General features: G+C 43.7%; 1 long non-coding RNA gene across 1 annotated transcript in view; it reads left to right on the top strand.

The window, feature by feature from the left end:
• The first annotated feature begins 1,343 nt into the window (after nt 1-1,343).
• The window catches only part of LOC115459037, a 97,677-nt gene continuing 78,309 nt past the window's right edge, over nt 1,344-20,711 (top strand). Inside the window, exon 1 of the long non-coding RNA XR_003940194.1 lies at nt 1,344-1,426. This is a non-coding gene — a long non-coding RNA (uncharacterized LOC115459037). The remainder of the gene's footprint in view (nt 1,427-20,711) is intronic.

Below are 20,711 nucleotides of genomic sequence, written 5' to 3'. Positions count from 1 at the left end.
GATAATTTGAGTGATTCGTTGAGGACAGAAACAATTTATTTAGCAGCTTCCTAAGGGGTACTACTCAGTGTTGTTCCCAAGGCTTTATTCCAGCTGGTTGGGTTCATCTCATCTCAAACACTTAAAGAAAGCACTGAAATTTCTATAAATGTAAAACAAAGTACTAAAAGCTAAATTAAAGTAATACTTAAAGAATGTAGAGAGAAGACAGTTTGTAAGTGAACCTCTAGCTGAATTCATGTATGCTGAATAGTATCACCTGTACTTCATACAGCATAGTGACATCACATGACATAAACCAATCGGATATCAGTGTGTTTGATGGCATTTATAACTGTTCCAAATATGGCTATTCCCATGTTAAATACTTTCTGAAATAACTATGGTATCAAAATTACTATACTCTGCTTTGGATAAAGATGGAATAAAAGTTATAAATTATAAAATTATGCTGGGTAACTATAGCTAAATGTGGAGAATGAAGCTTTCTATCGGTGGTTCTCATCTTTCCTGGGGGATCACCAGCAACTCAGCTTTTCAGGCTATCCCTAATGAATATGCATGAGAGAAATTTGCATATAATGGAAATCGCAGGCATGCAGGTCTCTCTCATGCATATTCATTACATATATTCCTGATATAAATTCTTTTAGTACCAAAAGTTCTTTATAAAACCAGTAATTGGAATTTGCTGGGTTCTTCTAATCTTTCATATCTCACGCATTCTCTGATAACCTCCTACATTCATGCTATACACCATATACATTACATTATTACTCTTTCCCGTGAAGAGATACAGAGATGACATATCATTGCAAAAATATCTGGCTACATTCTTATTTAGCTGTAAATTAAATCCTCCCATATTAACTTTTCTATGTTTCTGAGTCCACTCTGCTACATACTCTTGTAATTATTTGTGATATGCATTAGCCAGCATTATGTTCTTCTTTTTTTTTTAACCACTTTTCCTTGTATACGCATTACAACTGTTTTCCTGTTGTTACCAATGTAGAAATATCACCATTATTCCTTATGGTTAGTCATCATCCATTCTCTTCTTCGGTACCACAGTGATATTAAACTACCACCAAGAATTTTGGGTACTAATAAAGAATTTATATCAGGAATATATGTAGTTACTTTATATAGGGACCTATGAGATATTTGTAACTAGATTGAAATAGAGGGCTCTCATTTAGGAATACGATTCATATTCATTAAGGATATCCTGAAAACCTGAGTGACTGGTGGTCCCCCAGGACAGGTTTGAGAACCACTGTACTAGACAACTCTTCCCTATAAAATGTTGGATAATAAGTGTAATCTTGTGTTTTCAAGGATCATCTGCTATTGCCTGCAATCAACCGGAACAAGACATCAAGACCAAAAATGTCTATAGTGCTGCCAGCCATCAACATTAATAGTAAGTTTGACTCCTTTTTCTATGCATTGCTGTAGTATTTAGTGAGGATGTCTTGTGGTCTTACAATAAGCTGGAATGCAATCATACTCGGATGATCCCTTTGCTGCTGGTTTTCTGGGTCTGATATTGTTTGAAGCACTTACATTTTTGGTTTGTTCATTTATTTGTCTGAGATTTGACATCACAGGTGGGGATTAGCAGAGACAGTTTCAGCTATGAGTGTGGACCACAGTCCAATAATCTATCCTACTAGGATGCCAAAGACTTTTGCCACTAGGAATGCGCATTTGTTAGTGCACCTTAAATTTAGTGCACACTGAAATGATTTAATGTGCAGTAACCTAAGAATTAACATGTAGAAAGTCGATTAGTGCACATTAAAAGGCTATAGCGTACTTTTAAAAATAGCTATTAAATGTGTAACTCTAACTGAAAAAAAAATCCTAAAATAGGAAGAACTGGATGGAAAAACAAAACTGGTCAAAATTCTTTTACCTACACACATCCCTAGTCATAATCTGTGTATTCCACAGGATGCACAGCTCCAGAGCAGCCCTAATTTAACGAGCAAATTTTACAACTGTTCTGGAGCTGTCGGAGAGGAGAGAAGCACATGCAGGAAGCTATAAAGGCTACTTGCTTTTGCTTCCTACCTCTGAATTATTTTTTAAAATTTCCCTGGTGGTCCAATGGACCATAACACCCCCCCCCCCCCTCTGCATCTTATTTCCCTAGTGGTCCACCCCCCCCCCCCCCCCCCCCCCCCCCCGGTGACCCCAGAACCTTTTAAAAAATATTTTCCTGATAGTCCAGTGGAGCACAACCCCCCCCCCCCCCCCCCCACCCCACCCCAATGACTTCGGAACCTTTTTCAAAAATTATGATGTCAAAACTGCTGTGCTCTCTATTGTCTCATGAAATTCTTCAGTCTCTGGCTTCATTCAGTTCTCCATGCTGTGCAGCAGAAGGAAGATTTATTTGTGGTGGTTTTTGGTTGCATTGTACCATGAGGGTCAGACACAATCTTCCACCAAATCTGTAATCTGAAAAATCTGTTCAGCCTGGACTTACTGATCGGGGTTCGTTTATGTTTTTAGTAGTAGTGATGAGGACATGGTGGAAACAACTCCATGTCCCTCTCCCACTGTTTGCACACACACAGAGTAGATGAGTTGTACCATCCAGGCTACTCTCATATGGGAACCTGAAATTACTTGTTTTCTTGGTTTTTCATAAAAGAACATACTTTTAATTTGCCACCCAATTCTAGACTTTTCCAACTAGAGCATGGATCTACCATCTTAATAACAGTATTCTTTGTACACAGGGTGATAAGAGCAATGGTGTTTGCGTTATATCTTAACAGGAGACTTGAGAGGGTGCCGGAACATTTCTGAAAGTGCAAGGACCAAATCTTCCTCCTCCTCCTCATTGCAGTTTCCCCATCTCCCATTGTAGGGTACTGTTTTTTAAATCTCAGACTGAGAGAGAAGTTAGATGACACCCAATCATGGTCCAGGTGGTAGCAGTAGTAGCAGTGCAGTGGGAGTGGGAGCAACTGAGGCAACACATGCTCATCTGCTTTGCCCTCTGTCCTCTTCTAGGTTTCTAAATAGGAAGCAGGGTCAGCCTTGTGCATACAAAGAGATTCTCTCATGCTTCTGGATAAATGAAGATCCTGGGGGAAGGTAGTAGCAAGATCCATAGAGCAGAAGCAAAGCACATCGGTTTTCTGATAAAATATAGCCCTCTTGTTTCCAGTGTTACTAGAAAAAGAGTGATATAACAAAAGAGTAGTGCATCCAAGGAAAAATGACTTTATCTTTTTTCAAGGTTTGGATACCTCTGTCTTCCTCCTTAATTCTTTTCAGCTGTAGTGTCAAAGTACTAATGTGATGTTTAATTTTTAATTTCAAATGGTTTTTATTCAGGATCAAATTTGTACAACAAGCTTTGTAGCAACACAACGTTACAACAGTGGATTGTATTCAGATTGCCATAGCCAATTCTAGGAACAAGCAGATCTATGATCCCGATTTTATAGTTATCTTACCTCTCCCATATCCCACTCAACCCCTCTATAAACTGGTGCTCAAAATGTAAATATGATGGCCTTCAGCCTGTACTCTTATGACCTCAGGTCTTCTATGGAGTGTACTGAAATTAGCCCTACATCCTTGCCCTACCCCATAATGTGATGTTTAATGTTTAAAACATTGATGTAACATCTACAGTTCTGTATGGTTTTACAAAAAACATACACAATGTAAAAGAAAAACTAAATAAAATAGTTAAATCCATCCAAAGGGTGAAATTAGAGCCTGAGTTCTACATACTGCTATTATGTTCTCAGTGTTTCAGTGAGAGGAATGTATCAGTTCTGTCTGAAAATGTTATATATATATATATATATATATATATATATATATATATATATATATTGATATATATATCAATACTGTACAAAATTTAATGGTTGTGCTCTGGAAGAATCTAATTGTGGTCGTCTTATTTATACTGCCATAGCTTTTAAGTGAATCCTAAACAAGAAATGGTTGGTTTCACTCATAACATATGTAACAAATTTAAAAGATACAGATTTGTAAACCACTTTTTTTTTTTAATATACAGTGCCCAATAATGTTTATTCCTTGTACATTTTTCACATTTTGCTATCTGTAAAAATAAAATTCAGGATGCATAAAAATACATTTTGTTTTACTGATCTACACAGTAAACTTTTTAGATGAAAGAACAATTGTAGAAATGTTCAAAAACTAATTAAGAATAAGAATTCAAGGACTTTTGATTGCCTAAGCCAGTGGGTCCCAAACCTGGTCCTGGTGTCACTCCAGCCAGTCAGGTTTTCAGGATATCCACAATGAATGTTCATTTGAGAGATCTGCATGTGCCTCCTTGGTATGCAAATGTCTCATATGGCCTAAGCAAAACTGCAGCAGAACTAAGACCTCTAGAAGTCAGTAAGAGGAGCTTAAAATTCTGCCGTTGTTCCTTCCCTCTTCAGACCCCATTAGGCAATGCCACCGTGATGGAACCATAACACTCCTGCCAGTGGCTCTGCCATCATCATTCAGAGTTCTGTAGGTCCACCTTTAATGACACACTCATATTAGGGCATCCAAGGATCTGAGGGATGATGCTAGCAGATCGAGTAGAGGACTTAGTGGTGGAAAATGTGGAAACATCCAACAGATAGGAGTGGGCCAGAGTTACTATAAACATTGGTGGTGCATAGCAGGATTGGGATGTAGGCTACAGGCTGCCTGCCTATGATGTAGCTTGTCATTTGATATTTTATGACGTGTACAATCACTTCTCTCTCTCTATTTGATGACTTCTAATATTGCAATTTCCTAGTTAAATCATTTATTTTTGATGCAAGTCTTTGTTACTTTTGTTGGTACTTTAGGCTTAACTATCTGACCAAATACCAAGAATATATATATTGGGAGATCTCATTTTATAAAGTAAAGTGTATTTAAAGTATATAGAAATAATTTTATGTCCAAACCCAATAAAATATATGTGCATATCTGTTTTGCAGATGTTTCTAGCTTTATTAAATATTTATTTATTAAAAAAATGTTTCAATCAAATTTAATTGCTTCCTCTCAGACGTATATGCATAAAAAATTATAAATAACGGACTTCATATCAGAGACATAAAGTTCAGTATAACTTCAGAGTTAGAACCGCCGTCTGTATTTATAATCATTAGTCCCAAATTCCCCAAACAGCTCTTGCATCAATACTCCATAAACATACTTCAAGCCAGGTACCATGCAGACACAGAGCCAGCGTTGAAACTTGATTGCATTGGTGTCATTGGCTTCTCTTTTTTATTCCACATTTTTACAGTTTGGGTACAATATTGAAGGGAAGGGAAATGGGACTTGATATACCGCCTTTCTGAGGTTTTTGCAACTACATTCAAAGCGGTTTACATATATTCAGGAACTTATTTTGTACCAGGGGCAATGGAGGGTTAGGTGACTTGCCCGGAGTCACAAGAGCTGCAGTGGGAATCGAACTCAGTTCCCAAAGATCAAAGTCCACTGCACTAACCACTAGGCTACTCCTCCGCTCCTTGATTATGGATGCAAGAGCTGTTTGGGGACTTTGATTATTGATGGAAGAACTGTTTGGGAACTTTGAGACTAATGATTATAAATACAGAAGGCGGTTCTAATGATGTAAAGTTATACTGAACCTTATGCCTCTGATATGAAGTCCCATTATCATTTTTTATGCACATATGTCCGGAAGAAAGCAATTAAATTTGATTGAATTTTTTTATAAATAAATTAGGGTGCAGGTGTTCTTGGAAAGTACTGTTTTATAAAGGCAATATAGGCACCTATGTGCCTTTATAACATCACCTCCCAGAAGCAACCTTGATAGCATGCAAATGCTCAGACACAGTTATACCTGCTCCGAAGAAAGTGTAAATGTATGTATGTGCTCTGTCCCAGAAACAGCATATATGCGCTTGTGTATTGTTTTTCAGTGCATGCACCTATAATATACACTTGTGTTCATCCATGCATTTTTTATAAATGCTCTTTTCTGTGTGCTTTACACGCAGAAAGTGGTTTATAAAATTACACCTGTAATATGAAAACTATTGGCATGGAAGGCCTTCCAATTTGCAAAAACTAGACCCACAAAGGAATTGAAGTATAGGTATGAGGGAACTATTGGGAAAAGGTCAGTACAGACTTATTCTGTAGGCACAAGAAGCTGCTTTTCTCACTTCCAGCTCCTCCTGTGGAGAGACCGACCTTGGCTCTTAATGACATGTTTCATTCAGTAAAACTCAAAACTGAGACATAAACACAGCCTGAGCCGAGGACTCTTGTGTGGTCTTATGGTCTTCAAGGGATCATGGAAAACATGTGCGGGGCACTTGGGATCAATCAAATGAGAGAAAACAAAGAACAACCTGGGGCATTTTTATCTCTGACCAGCTATAGTTACCAACATCTTGACATTGAAAGAGTTGGGACAAGCTAATAGAGAGGGGACTTTGTGTATATTTAAAAGACCCACAGTTAGGATTTAATTAAGCATTGAAATTTACTACAATGGGTTGTACCTGTCTGATCGTGCATTGCCGTTCTGGGACTTTTTAATACACCTCTCTATGTGTATTAGCTTTTTAGCAAAAATTCAGACAGCTACTGCCTGGATATAGTATTTATGTGATAGTTGTATATGTGAAAGCTTTCCTAGCCACAGTTAAAAAGTTTTAGTTCTCTGTCAGAGGTCGGCACTACTTAAATCCTTATTTACAACCATTAAGTTACTGTTTGCATTTAATAACATTTCCTTTAAAGCTTGAAGCATAGTAACATAGTAAACGTCGGTTCATCCAGTCCATCTAATTGTAGTCGTTTTTTTTATACTACCATAGCTTCTGAGTGTTCAGTTTGTCTGGCACTCTGTGCAGGTTCCACTTCTTGATGATTAAACACTGGCTTCATAAACAGGGCAATCAGCAGCTGGCCTTGCCAGCCTTATATGTGTAGTTATATGATGTAATCTTGGAACATAGTACCACAATACCATTGTTTCAATCTCAGTGTTGTCCTAATCCAGCTGATGAAAATCCTTTCAAGCAGCTTGACACCTGTCATCTGAAGTGTTTAACCTGGAAGGTATTGTTTTTGGTGATGGCAACTTCAGCCCGCAGGGTGAGTGAGCTCCAATCCCTAGTAACAGATATGTTTTATACAACAAAGTAGTTATCCGAGGACAAGCAGGCTGCTTGTTCTCACTGATGGGTGACGTCCACGGCAGCCCCCTCCAACCGGAAACTTCACAAGCAAAGGCCTTTGCTAGTCCTCGCGCGCCGATGCGCACCGCGCATGCGCGGCCGTCTTCCCGCCCGGCTCGTGTTCGTCAGTCTTCTTTTGTCCGCGCTCGGGACGGTCGTGTTTTACCACCGTTTCGTGCCCCTCAAGTTGACCCTCACGCGTCTTTGCGATTTTCGCTAAAAAAAAAAAAAGAGACCGATCGGTCTTTACCCTTTTCCCGTGTTTCCAGCTTTTTCCCGCTTAAGTTTCCTTTCGGGATCGGCCTATTTGGCCTCGATTCGGGTTTTTCTCCCCTTTTTTTTTTGGTGCCCTTCGTCATCATCGCGAATTTTGATTTCGCCGGCATGATTTTTCCGCCCATGTCATAGAAGTCTTCCAGCGGCTTCAAGAAGTGCACCCAGTGCGCCCGGGTAATCTCGCTTACTGATAGGCACGCTTCGTGTCTTCAGTGTCTGGGGGCTGGGCACCGCCCGCATGCCTGCAGTCTTTGTGCTCTTTTAAAAAAGAGGACTCAGGTAGCAAGATTGACCCAGTGGAACGTGTTGTTCTCGGGCTCTTCGACGACAACAGCATGGGCATCGAGTGCATCAACGTCGACAGCATCGGTCTTCGGCATCGACTGCATCGAGGCCTCTACCTTCGGCATCGACTGCATCGAGGCCCCTACCTTCGGGATCGTCGGTACCGAGGTATTGAAAGGCTGCATCGACGTCGGTGGTACCAGGACCTCCGCTGTTGCTGATGTCGGACAGTGGTGCTTCGTTTGGAGTGCAGGTGAGGGCTGTCCATTCCCCTGCTGGTGGCGGTGAGCCTTCGGGTGGGTCTCCCCCTGCCCTGAGGGCTTCTGCGGTACAGCCCCCCCCCCCCCCCCCCCCCCCCCCCCCCCCCCGAGATCGACCTTCTTCGGCCTCGGCCCCGAGGAAGCGACGGCTGGATTCTACGTCCTCCTCGTTGGTACCGGGAAGCTCCGGTGACATGCTTTGCTTCAAGAAGTCTAAGAAGCATCGTCACCGGTCTCCTTCCCGTCTCGGTACCGAGAGCTCTGGGTCGCCGAGGCAGTCGGCACCCAGTAGGCATCGGCACCGGGAGGACCGCTCACCCTCTGTTCAGGAGGTGTCGATGCGCTCCCCCTTGGACAGCCCGGAACAGCCTCCACGCCCGGAACAGACTCTGACATCGACGCCTGCATCGGCTTCTCAGTCTTTCTCCACAGCCGCTCTGCACGAGAGTCTCTGGGCCGTTCTTCCAGAGATTCTGGGAGAGCTGTTGCGCCCTTCCCCTCCGATACCGGGGGTGCTTGCGCCACCGGTACTGTCGAGTGAGGCGACGGCTGGCCCCTTGCAGCTACGGCCGCCTCCCAGGCAGACTCCCCGACGACGTCGGCGGAGGGAGCTTCGCCGATGCTGGCGAGGGAGTCCACCTCTCGACGTTCCTACCGTGGCCGTGTTTCCATGGAGTCGAGTCGGGCACGGCTTCAGACGCAGGTTCGTGAACTTGTGTCTGATACCGATGGTGAGGCCTCGTGGGAGGAGGAGGAGGACATCAGATATTTCTCTGACGAGGAGTCTGACGGCCTTCCTTCTGATCCCACTCCCTCCCCTGAAAGGCAGCTTTCTCCTCCCGAGAGTCTGTCTTTCGCAGCCTTTGTCCGGGAGATGTCTACGGCCATCCCCTTCCCGGTGGTTGTGGAGGATGAGCCCAGGGCTGAAATGTTTGAGCTCTTGGACTATCCTTCTCCACCTAAGGAAGCATCCACAGTACCCGTGCATCATGTCCTAAAAAAGACATTGCTGGCGAACTGGACCAAGCCACTAACTAATCCCCACATTCCCAAGAAGATCGAATCCCAGTATCGGATCCATGGGGACCCAGAGCTGATGCGCACTCAGTTGCCTCACGACTCTGGTGTGGTGGGTCTGGCCCTAAAGAAGGCTAAGAGTTCTAGAGAGCATGCTTCGGCGTCCCCGGGCAAAGACTCCAGAACCTTAGACTCCTTTGGGAGGAAGGCCTATCATTCCTCTATGCTCGTGGCCAAGATTCAGTCCTACCAGCTCTACACGAGTATACATATGCGGAACAATGTGCGGCAGTTGGCGGGCTTGGTGGACAAACTCCCTCCTGAGCAAGCCAAGCCGTTTCAGGAGGTGGTCAGGCAGCTGAAGGCGGGCAGAAAATTCCTGACCAGAGGGGTATATGATACCTTTGATGATACCTTTGATGTTGCATCCAGGGCCGCTGCTCTCATGGCTGCATGCCTCCGACCTGGAGAATAGAATCCAGCAGTGGATTGCGGACTCCCCTTGCCGAGCGGACAACATTTTTGGAGAAAAGGTCGAACAGGTGGTAAAATAGCTCCACCAGCGGGATAACGCTTTCGACAAATTCTCCCGCCGGCAGCCTTCAGCATCTACCTCCTCAGGTAGACGTTTTTATGGGGAAAGGAGGACTGTTCCCTACTCTTCTGGTAAGCGTAGGTACAATCCTCCCTCTCAACAGCCTGCAGCCCAGGCTAAGCCCCAGCGCGCTCGCTCTCGTCAGCAGCGTGCGCCTCAGCAAGGCCCCTCGACTCCCCAGCAAAAGCAGGGGGCGAGCTTTTGACGGGCTCCAGCAGAGCATAGCCGACATCAACGTGTCCATGCCGGGCGATCTGCCGGTCAGGGGGAGGTTGAAAGTTTTTCACCAAAGGTGGCCTCTTGTAACCTCCGACCGTTGGGTTCTTCAAATAGTCCGGCAGGGGTACACCCTCAATTTGGCCTCGAAGCCTCCAAATTGCCCACCAGGAGCTCAGTCCTACAGCTTCCAGCACAAGCAGGTACTTGCAGAGGAACTCTCCGCCCTTCTCAGCGCCAATGCGGTCGAGCCCGTGCCATCCGGGCAAGAAGGGCTGGGATTCTATTCCAGGTACTTCCTTGTGGAAAAGAAAACAGGGGGGATGCGTCCCATCCTAGACCTAAGGGCCCTGAACAAATATCTGGTCAAGGAAAAGTTCAGGATGCTTTCCCTGGGCACCCTTCTTCCCATGATTCAGGAAAACGATTGGCTATGCTCTCTGGACTTGAAGGACGCCTACACACACATCCCGATATTGCCAGCTCACAGGCAGTATCTGCGATTTCAGCTGGGCACACGTCACTTCCAGTACTGTGTGCTACCCTTTGAGTGTTCACGAAGTGCCTGGCTGTAGTAGCAGCAGCGCTTCGCAGGCTAGGAGTGCATGTGTTCCCTTATCTCGACGATTGGCTGGTGAGGAACACATCCGAGGCAGGAGCTCTACAGTCCATGCAGATGACTATTCGACTCCTGGAGCTACTGGGGTTTGTGATAAATTATCCAAAGTCCCATCTTCTCCCAGTACAGAGACTCGAATTCATAGGAGCTCTGCTGGATTCTCGGACGGCTCGTGCCTATCTTCCGGAGACAAGGGCCAACAACCTGCTGTCCCTCGTCTCCCGGGTACAAGCGTCCCAGCAGATCACAGCTCGGCAGATGTTGAGATTGCTTGGCCACATGGCCTCCACAGTTCATGTGACTCCCATGGCTCGGCTCCACATGTGATCTGCTCAATGGACCCTAGCTTCCCAGTGGTTTCAAGCTGCTGGGGATCTAGAAGACGTGATCCACCTGTCCACGAGTTTTCTCAAATCCCTGTATTGGTGGACGATTTGGTCCAATTTGACTCTGGGATGCCCTTTCCAAATTCCTCAGCCACAAAAAGTGCTGACTACGGATGCGTCCCTCCTGGGGTGGGGAGCTCATGTCGATGGGCTTCACACCCAGGGAAGCTGGTCCCTCCAGGAATGCGATCTGCAGATCAATCTCCTGGAGTTACGAGCGGTCTGGAATGCTCTGAAGGCTTTCAGAGATCGGCTGTCCCACCAAATTATCCAAATTCAGACAGACAACCAGGTTGCCATGTATTACATCAACAAGCAGGGGGGCACCGGATCTCGCCCCCTGTGTCAGGAAGCCGTCAGCATGTGACTGTGGGCTCGCCGTTACGGCATGTTGCTCCAAGCCACATACCTGGCAGGCGTAAACAACAGTCTGGCCGACAGGTTGAGCAGGATTATGCAACCTCACGAGTAGTCGCTCAACTCCAGAGTAGTGCGCTAGATCTTCCAAGTGGAGGAGTGGAGGAGTGGCCTAGTGGTTAGGGTGGTGGACTTTGGTCCTGAGGAACTGAGTTTGATTCCCACTTCAGGCACAGGCAGCTCCTTGTGACTCTGGGCAAGTCACTTAACCTTCCATTGCCCCAGGTACAAATAAGTACCTGTATACAATATGTAAGCCGCATTGAGCCTGCCATGAGTGGGAAAGCGCGGGCTACAAATGTAACAAAAAAAAAAGTGTGGGGCACCCCCTTGGTAGATCTCTTTGCATCTCGAGCCAACCATAAGGTCCCTCAGTTCTGTTCCAGACTTCAGGCCCACGACAGACTGGCATCGGATGCCTTCCTCCTGGATTGGGAGGACGGCCTGCTGTATGCTTATCCTCCCATACCTCTGGTGGGGAAGACTTTGTTGAAACTCAAGCAAGACCGAGGCACCATGATCCTGATTGCTCCTTTTTGGCCGCGTCAGATCTGGTTCCCTCTCCTTCTGGAGTTGTCCTCCGAAGAACCGTGGAGATTGGAGTGTTTTCCGACCCTCATCACACAGAACAAAGGGGCGCTTCTGCATCCCAACCTCCAGTCTCTGGCTCTCACGGCCTGGATGTTGAGAGCGTAGACTTTGCCTCTTTGGGTCTGTCAGAGGGTGTCTCCCGCGTCTTGCTTCCAGAAAAGATTCCAATAAGAGGAGTTACTTCTTCTTATGGAGGAGGTTTGCCGTCTGGTGTGACAGCAAGGCCTTAGATCCTCGCTCCTGTCCTACACAGACCCTGCTTGAATACCTTCTGCACTTGTCTGAGTCTGGTCTCAAGACCAACTCTGTAAGGGTTCACCTTAGCGCAATCAGTGCATATCATTACCATGTGAAAGGTAAGCCGATCTCAGGACAGCCTTTAGTTGTTCGCTTCATGAGAGGTTTGCTTTTGTCAAAGCCCCCCCCCCCCCCCCCCTGTCAAGCCTCCTACAGTGTCATGGGATCTCAATGTCGTTCTCACCCAGCTGATGAAACCTCCTTTTGAGCCACTGAATTCATGCCATCTGAAGTACTTGACCTGGAAGGTCATTTTCTTGGTGGCAGTAACTTCAGCTCGTAGAGTCAGTGAGCTTCAAGCCCTAGTAGCTCATGCTCCTTATACCAAATTTCATCATAATAGAGTAGTCCTCCGCACTCACCCTAAGGTCTTGCCAAAGGTAGTGTCAGAGTTCCATCTGAACCAGTCAATTGTCTTGCCAACATTCTTTCCCCGTCCTCATTCCTGCCCTGCTGAACGTCAGCTGCACACATTGGACTGCAAAAGAGCATTGACCTTCGATCTGGAGCGGACACAGCCCAACAGACAGTCCGCCCAATTGTTTGTTTCTTTTGATCCCAACAGGAGGGGAGTGGCTGTGGGGAAACGCACCATTTCCAATTGGCTAGCAGATTGCATTTCCTTCACTTACGCCCAGGCTGGGCTGGCTCTTGAGGGTCATGTCACGGCTCACAATGTTAGAGCCATGGCATCGTCAGTGGCCCACTTGAAGTCAGCCACTATTGAAGAGATCTGCAAAGCTGCGACGTGGTCATCTGTCCACACATTCACATCTCATTACTGCCTGCAGCAGGATACCCGACGCGACAGTCGGTTTGGGCAGTCAGTGCTTCAGAATCTGTTCGGGGTTTAGAATCCAACTCCACCCCACTAGGCCCATGTTTATTCTGTTCCAGGCTACACTCTCAGTTAGTTGGATAAGTTGTTAGGTCAATCTCAGTTATGTCCTCGCCATTGCGAGGCCCAATTGACCATGTTTGTTGTTTTGAGTGAGCCTGGGGGCTAGGGATACCCCATCAGTGAGAACAAGCAGCCGGCTTGTCCTCGGAGAAAGCGAATGCTACATACCTGTAGAAGGTATTCTCCGAGGACAGCAGGCTGATTGTTCTCACAAACCCGCCCGCCTCCCCTTTGGAGTTGTGTCTTCCCTTGTCTTTGTCTTGCTACTATGGGACTGACGAACACGAGCCAGTTCGGGCGGGAAGACGGCCGCGCATGCGCGGTGCGCATCGGCGCGCGAGGACTAGCAAAGGCCTTTGCTAGTGAAGTTTCCGGTTGGAGGGGGCTGCCGTGGACGTCACCCATCAGTGAGAACAATCAGCCTGCTGTCCTCGGAGAATACCTTCTACAGGTATGTAGCATTCGCTTTCTCTCTACATGCATCCTAAGTTCCTTCCTAAGGTGATGTCACAGTTCCATCTTAACCAGTCAATTGTTCTCTCAACATTCTTCCCAAAACCCTGTGCCATCCCAGTGAAAGTTCTCTACACACTTTTTGGACTACAAGAGAACCTTAGCCTTCTGTCTAGAGCACACTAAAGCTCGTTGACAGTCCACCCAGCTTTTTGTTTCTTTTAACCCCAACAGGATGGGGGCTGCCTTCAGTAGATACACACTATCCAGTTGGCTATCATATTGCATCTACTGTACTTATATCCAGATGAATCTGGTGAGTCATGTCAAGTTAATAATGTAAGAGCCATGGCTGTGTTGATAGCCCACCTGAGATCAGCTTCCATAGAGGAGATTTGCAAAGCTGCGACATGATAGTCTGTTCACACATTCACATCTCATTACTTCTTGACCAGGAGTCCCGACGTGACAGCTGGTTTGGTCAGGCAATCCTTCAACACTTTTTCAGGGTCCAAATCCTTCCCCCTTGGCCCATTCTGTTTCTTTTTCAGGCTGTTCCAAACATTTTGGCCTTGCTAGTTGCAGAGTTGTTCTATTCCATTTTTCCCTTTTTATTTTTTTTTTTATTTTATTTTTTGTTGTTGTTTCAAACAGCCTGGTAGCTATGGATTTTCATGTGTGTAGGTGTGATGCCCTGCTTATCCTTGGAGAAAAAAAAGTTACTTGTAGCATATATTTTCCAAGGACTTCAGAACACATATTCTCATATCCTTGCTCTTCTCCCCCTGGGAGTTGTATTCTGTCAGCTAGAATATTAGACTGTCCTGGCCCCATGTGGCGACGGTGGGTGGGAAGGCATGCATACTTATGGTGCATGCTCTTAAAGGGTGGTGGGAGTGTCTCTGCTGTAGGCTCCGTCGGATGATGTTATCCAGATGTGAGAATGTCCTGCTCTCCTTGGAGAACACCTGAAACAGTTAAGTAACTTCCATTTGTTTAGTACCCTGAATGTACACAGCATTGTGCATTGTCACTTCCCCACAGAGTTTACAGTAGTAAGTTTAGAGCAGAGTAACACCTTCAATGGTCAGAGAAACAGGAAGCCAACGTTAATATCCTTCTTCATTCATTAACACTTTGACCTTGTGAAAATCATTTTCCTCTCCATTGCCTTAGGTACAATTAGCTCGTAAGGTAGTTTGGGCAGGAAAATTATTCATGTATCACTCACCTTGAGTTCAAATTTAGAAAAGGTAATAATAAATCTCAAATCCCAAACCCAGTTTGGATCACAAGGAGGGTAAGGGATTCATATGGAGGATGGTAGAGAGTAAATGAAGAGTCTTGACTATACAACCCTAAGTTGTAACTCTTACATGACAGTGCCACACTTGACAATATTCTGAGAGGCACCCTGAAGTACATGGGGAAAAGCAAAGCTTTGTAAAATGGCAAATAGAAGTGAAGTACTGTAACTCACCCTACTCATATCTTGATTCCTCTGTCTCCCCACTTAATTGTACTATATGTAACATAGTAAATGCTAGCAGATGGTCCTGCACAGTCCATCCAGTCTACCGAACAAGGTGGCCAGAATTGAATCTGGTACTCTGCACAGGTTCCAGTTCTTCATGATTAAGCACAGGTATACTTAATCCATCTGTCCCTGCCAATTTTAGGGCACTGACCATACAAGTCTGTGCAGCACCTATCTTGCTTCCCAACTACTGGAGTTGCCATCTAGCCCACTCCAGCCTTGATTATGATCTCTTTTTGTCATTTAGGGACCCAGACTGTAGAACTCTGCCCAGCATTGATCTTTTCCAACCTCTGAAATTACCCTCAAAGCTCACTCCAGTTATGAGGTCATTTAAGTTTTGCTTTAATTGGATTCCCGCCTTTTTTATATAGTGTGTAACTGAGGATCTTCTTGGACTGTTCTGTTGGGACAGGATGGATGTTCAGGTTTCGCTTCTGATCTATCTACTAGATGAGGATGAGATTTTCTGAATTATTCCTGTATGTATTCGGGCAGGATTGGAGTGAAAAGTTCCTATTAGACACTGTGATAGTGAAGGGAATTCTTGTGTGGCTCCTGCTGAAGTTGAGTTGTAGTGACATGGCAGTGTACAAGTTTCCTGGTAGATACGAGTTTAAAGGTCGTCTTGAGTTTCTTTGCTGGAGTCGATATGCAGTAATGCTGTAATAGTTTGTTGAAAGTATAACACAGAAATGTAGCACTCCTCCCAAATGTTATAGTGAGATGACATTTAAGAATTTTCTTGAACAGTTTGCTGGGATGGAAGTGAGAGAAGTGGGTCTTATAAGTTTGTTTCAGAGATTGAGGTAACATAGTACAGTAGAACACCAATTATATGTGCACCATTAATGTGCACGATCGCTTTTTATGAGGTAATAACCTGCCACCCAAAATTGTTAAATTATGCGCAGTAGTTGATAATATGCAGTAGGCTATACTGGAAATGACCTGGCAGTAGCAAGAACGAACTTCTTTTCCGGTCCAAGTGTGACGCAGATGAGACGTATCTCTGCCTAATTCTGCATATTTTAATTTGTGATGGATGGAAATAAGCCAAAGCACTGCTACTCAGTGGAGGAAAAATTATTGACCGTGGATACAGTATACAAAGAGTCGCAAGGTAAATTATCGAAGGACCTCAAAATTTCTGAATCAATTCAGAGGTTGGTTTGGAAATGAAGCTAAACTATGTGACTTCAAAACATTGACACACACAAGATTCAAACAAAAGCGTATGTGTTATGCAGCCAAACCCGAGCTTGATAGCACTGCGCATATAGGTTGCACAAAAGTGAGATAAAGGAACACCTCTTAGTGGCCCAATACTCCAAGCACATGCTGAAAAATTTGGACATTTTATTGTTCCAGTTATGTGCTCCATTTATATGTGGTTATATAACATTGACTCCCAATCACCGCATACTAACAGTGCTGCACTGTAACACAGTAGATAACAACAGATAAAGACCTGTATTTTCCATCCATTCTGCCCAATAGTCGCATTCATTATCAATTCATAATTGAACCAACAATCCAATAGTATTACTAACAACATTTTACTGGCTAAGTTTCATTTTAAAATGTCTTCCCCTCCCTCACTGAGATAATACAGCACCTGCACTCATAGCATATGATACGAATGTGGTATAAAATACGCATACTTGATCGTGATATGAGCTTGCCATTTTTAGTACTCAGGCCTTAAGACTTCCCAGCACTGGCCCTACTTCCCAACTACTGTAGTTACTGTCGAAGTCCACTCCAGCCTACCCTGATTTGTCTTGCCATATACGGGGCATAGTCTGTCCAGCATTGGCCCCCACTTCCGGAGTTGCCCTTTTAGTACTACTAATAATCATTTCTATAGTGCTACTAGACATATGCAGCACTGTACACATTATATACAGGTACTTTCTCTGTTCCAAGGGTGCTCACAATCTAAGTTTTTTTTGTACAAGGTCACAAGGAGCTGAAGTGGGAATTGAATCCAGGTTGCCAGGATCAAAGCCCGCTGCACTAACCATTAAGCTACTCCTCCACTCTTGCTCATCATAACATACCAACAGCTATGAGTTCATTTAAGTTTTGTTTTGATACTATTTTCTTTCTATTTAGTGATCCTTTGTGTCCCATTTATTTTTGAATTCCATCACTGTTTTGCCTCCACTACCTCCCCTGGGAGGGCTTTCCAAGCATCCACCACTCTCTCTGCGAAAAAGTATTTCCTAATGTTACTCCTAAGTCTATTACCCTACAACCTCAATTCATGACCTCTAGTTTTACCGCTTCTTGTTTGTAGATTAATACCATTCACTTATTTAAACGTCTCCTCTATCCTTTCTTTCCTTTTGGATATACATGTTCAGGTCGGGTGGGATGAGGATTTAGGGTTTTGTGGTCTGTATTTGCTGTGAAAAGGAATGCATTGCCCTTAGAAACTAGGCATACATTGTCATTTAGCTCAAATCATTGTCGGAAGAAATTGTTCTGAAGTATTTAAGAAAATAAAGGTATTTTGTCCAAAACTAATGAAAGCTTTGGATAAGAACTTTGGCAGCAACCAAAATTATTATTGGCTGTTTTTCCAAATAGTATTTAATAGCCTTTGGTCATGAATTCTCCATGTAATGCATTACACACGGCAGAATCTTTTTACAATATATTATACCCACTGCAGTGTTAGCAAACCTGAGAGCCTTATTGTTTCTATTAAGCCCCAGGACTGAGTATATTTCCTAGTGAGGTTGTCTTTCCATAAGTGAAAATTACCAGCAACTTCAGAGCAACCATAATAGCATGTGACAGACTATATTGCGGGAGAATGTTCCTCTGAAGAGTCATTGTTTTTGGCTTTTATCTTGGAAAAACTTTGATTTCCAAGTTGCAAGAATTCATTTCCTTGCCCAGCTGAAATATTGCAAACAAACGAATCATGTTATTAAACAGTGTGTCTTGGCTCCTGCTGGTGATACTACATAAAATGTATTTCAACCTTTTAAAGGTGCAGTGTTAGTAAAATGCATTCTGCAGAACAAAACCTGCCTTTCCCTGTGCTATCAAAACAGCTGTAGTGTCTGAAATTATGAGATCACATACCATCTTCAGATGTGCTGTTTGGAAGAAGGATCTTTGAACTCTGTGAAGCTTCCGTGCTACTTTCTTTGGTCCAGTGAAAAATTAGCACAAAATGCAGATATTCCAGTTTCTTTTGAAGTAAGATAGCTTTACCATGTCACAAGTGAGTCGCTTGCCACGCGCGGGAATGTAATTTGATCAGTTCAATTACTTTTTGATGAAATTTGTTAGACTGCCTATATAGGTATATCAAGTTTCAAGTTTATTGAAAATGTACTGCCCCGCCCAACAGAACAAACATCTGGGTGGCTTACAATCTTAAAAAAAAAAGAGGGGGGAAGAACAATGGAGACAAACATGCAATAATAGGGTAAGTAAGAACTACAGTGTAAATAGGAAAGAAAAGGGGAGGAAAGAACAGAAGGGAGGGGATAGAGTCTGCCACGTGTCTATGGCCTCATTGGAAGCTTTAGGAAAAGGCATCCTGAAAAAATAAATGTTTTAAGTTCAGATGTGAAAAGTGGTAAATAAGCAATCTGTCTGAGATGAGGAGGCAAAGAATTCCATAGCTTGGGACCTTGGAAAGAGAAGAGGGGATAGAGTCTGCCACGTGTCTATGGCCTCATTGGAAGCTTTAGGAAAAGGCATCCTGAAAAAATAAATGTTTTAAGTTCAGATGTGAAAAGTGGTAAATAAGCAATCTGTCTGAGATGAGGAGGCAAAGAATTCCATAGCTTGGGACCTTGGAAAGAGAACATGGTGTGTCTACTATGCTCATGGAAAATTTCTCTGTGGGTAGAGATCGTAAGAAGATTAAGTTGTGTGGATCAAAGTTTGCATGTCTGAGAATAGGGGAATAAGGTATTGGGAGAGACAAAGAGGTTCGGAACAAATGAGTGTTTTAAACATAAATAGAAGGATCTTGCACGTGATTCGATGAGGGATAGACAACCAGTGGAGGCTTTGAGATTTGGGGTTACGTGGTCATATTTCCTAAGATGACGAAGTCTGATAGCGGTATTTTGAACCAACTGTGTTCTACGATGGTCCTTCACACGCAAACCGAGATGGAGGGAATTTAGTCTATTTAGGTAATAACCAGAGAGTGGGTGAGGATGTTAAGAACAAAAGTGTGTAATAAAGGTTGGATTGATTTGATGAGACATAGTTTATAGAAAGACCGTTGGGCAACCTTACAGATTTGTTCACTAAGGGTAAATGTGGACTAGATAGCTTGCTGACTGGTAGGATCTAGAGGACAGAGAATTTGAATGTCATTAGCATATACAAATATTGTCAAGTCAACAGACTGAGCCAGTGTGAGAAGGGGAGCCAAACTGAAAAATAAAGGAGAAAAGATAGACCCTTGGACACGTACTGAGAGATGAAAAGCGTTGGATTGAGTGTCTTCAATGTGAACTCTATATTGCCTTTTGCCCAGGTAGGAGGTGAACCAATGATGAACAGTAGTAGTGATTCCTATAGACTGTAAGTGAGATAGTAAGACAATGGTTGATGTCAAAGGCAGCAGAAAGATCTAGAGAGAGGAGGATCACAGGTCCAGATTTCTCCAAAAAATAGTTGTAAGGCCTAGTAAGGATGTTTCAGTGCTATGATGTTTGCAAAATCTTGTCTCATTAGCATTCTGTTTTCTCTGAGTTTAATGACTGTATAAAAAGGGTAAAAGACTGGTCATCCAAGTATAAACTCAATGCTGAAAAAACAAAGCTATTATGATTTTCCTAGAAATTGTCAAGATTCCCCAGATGATTTTGACTTGTGGATGGGATTCATCTTTTACCATGAAGCCTCAGATTAATAGCTTGATAAGAAAAGCTTACTTTAAATTGAAACAGCTGAGACTGCTGAGATCTTATTTTTTACAAGATCATTTCAGAATTATTGTTCAATTAACTATTTTGTCCTTACTAGATAATGGTAATTCCATTATATCTTGGTTTAGCCTCTCGGCAACTCTCAAGGATAAGATTATCCAAAATTCAGCAGCCAGATTAATATTCAGAAAGACTCAAATAGATCATGTAACCTCTTTGTTGAGTACTTTACATTGGTTACCGGTTAAATCTCGAATCATTTTTAAAACGCTTTGTTTTGGTTTTAAATTCTTGTATGGACTAGGTCCTAAGGATGGATCTCAATTAGTAAGTTTGTTAAAGTCAAGGACTAGCTCTAGGCTTTGTAATTAAATATGCTGTTGGTGTTTCCCTCTATGAAAAATATTCATTTCAAAGCTGTTTTTTCTTATTTTTTTTCTTCAGTTTACCACTAGAATGATCATCCTTTGAAGATATGTTCTATTATGTTTGTAACTCACCTTGAACCTTGATTAAGGGAGCTGGCGAGCAGTAAGGCCTTGGTAGTATAGTATGGGAGGAAGGGAAGAGAAAGGGGACAGACAGGGCACAGACAAGAGCTGCTAGGCATGGAGTAAGAATAGAGACAGGGACACAGGGCAATGCTGGAAAATGAGTGGATAGGAATGCAAAAGGGCAGATGCTGAGCAGGGACACAGAGGAGAGATGCTGGACAGGACAGATAA

Source organism: Microcaecilia unicolor, unplaced genomic scaffold, assembly GCF_901765095.1.
Source record: "Microcaecilia unicolor unplaced genomic scaffold, aMicUni1.1, whole genome shotgun sequence".
NCBI lineage: Eukaryota > Metazoa > Chordata > Amphibia > Gymnophiona > Siphonopidae > Microcaecilia > Microcaecilia unicolor.
This window is presented reverse-complemented; position numbering and strand designations above follow the sequence as displayed.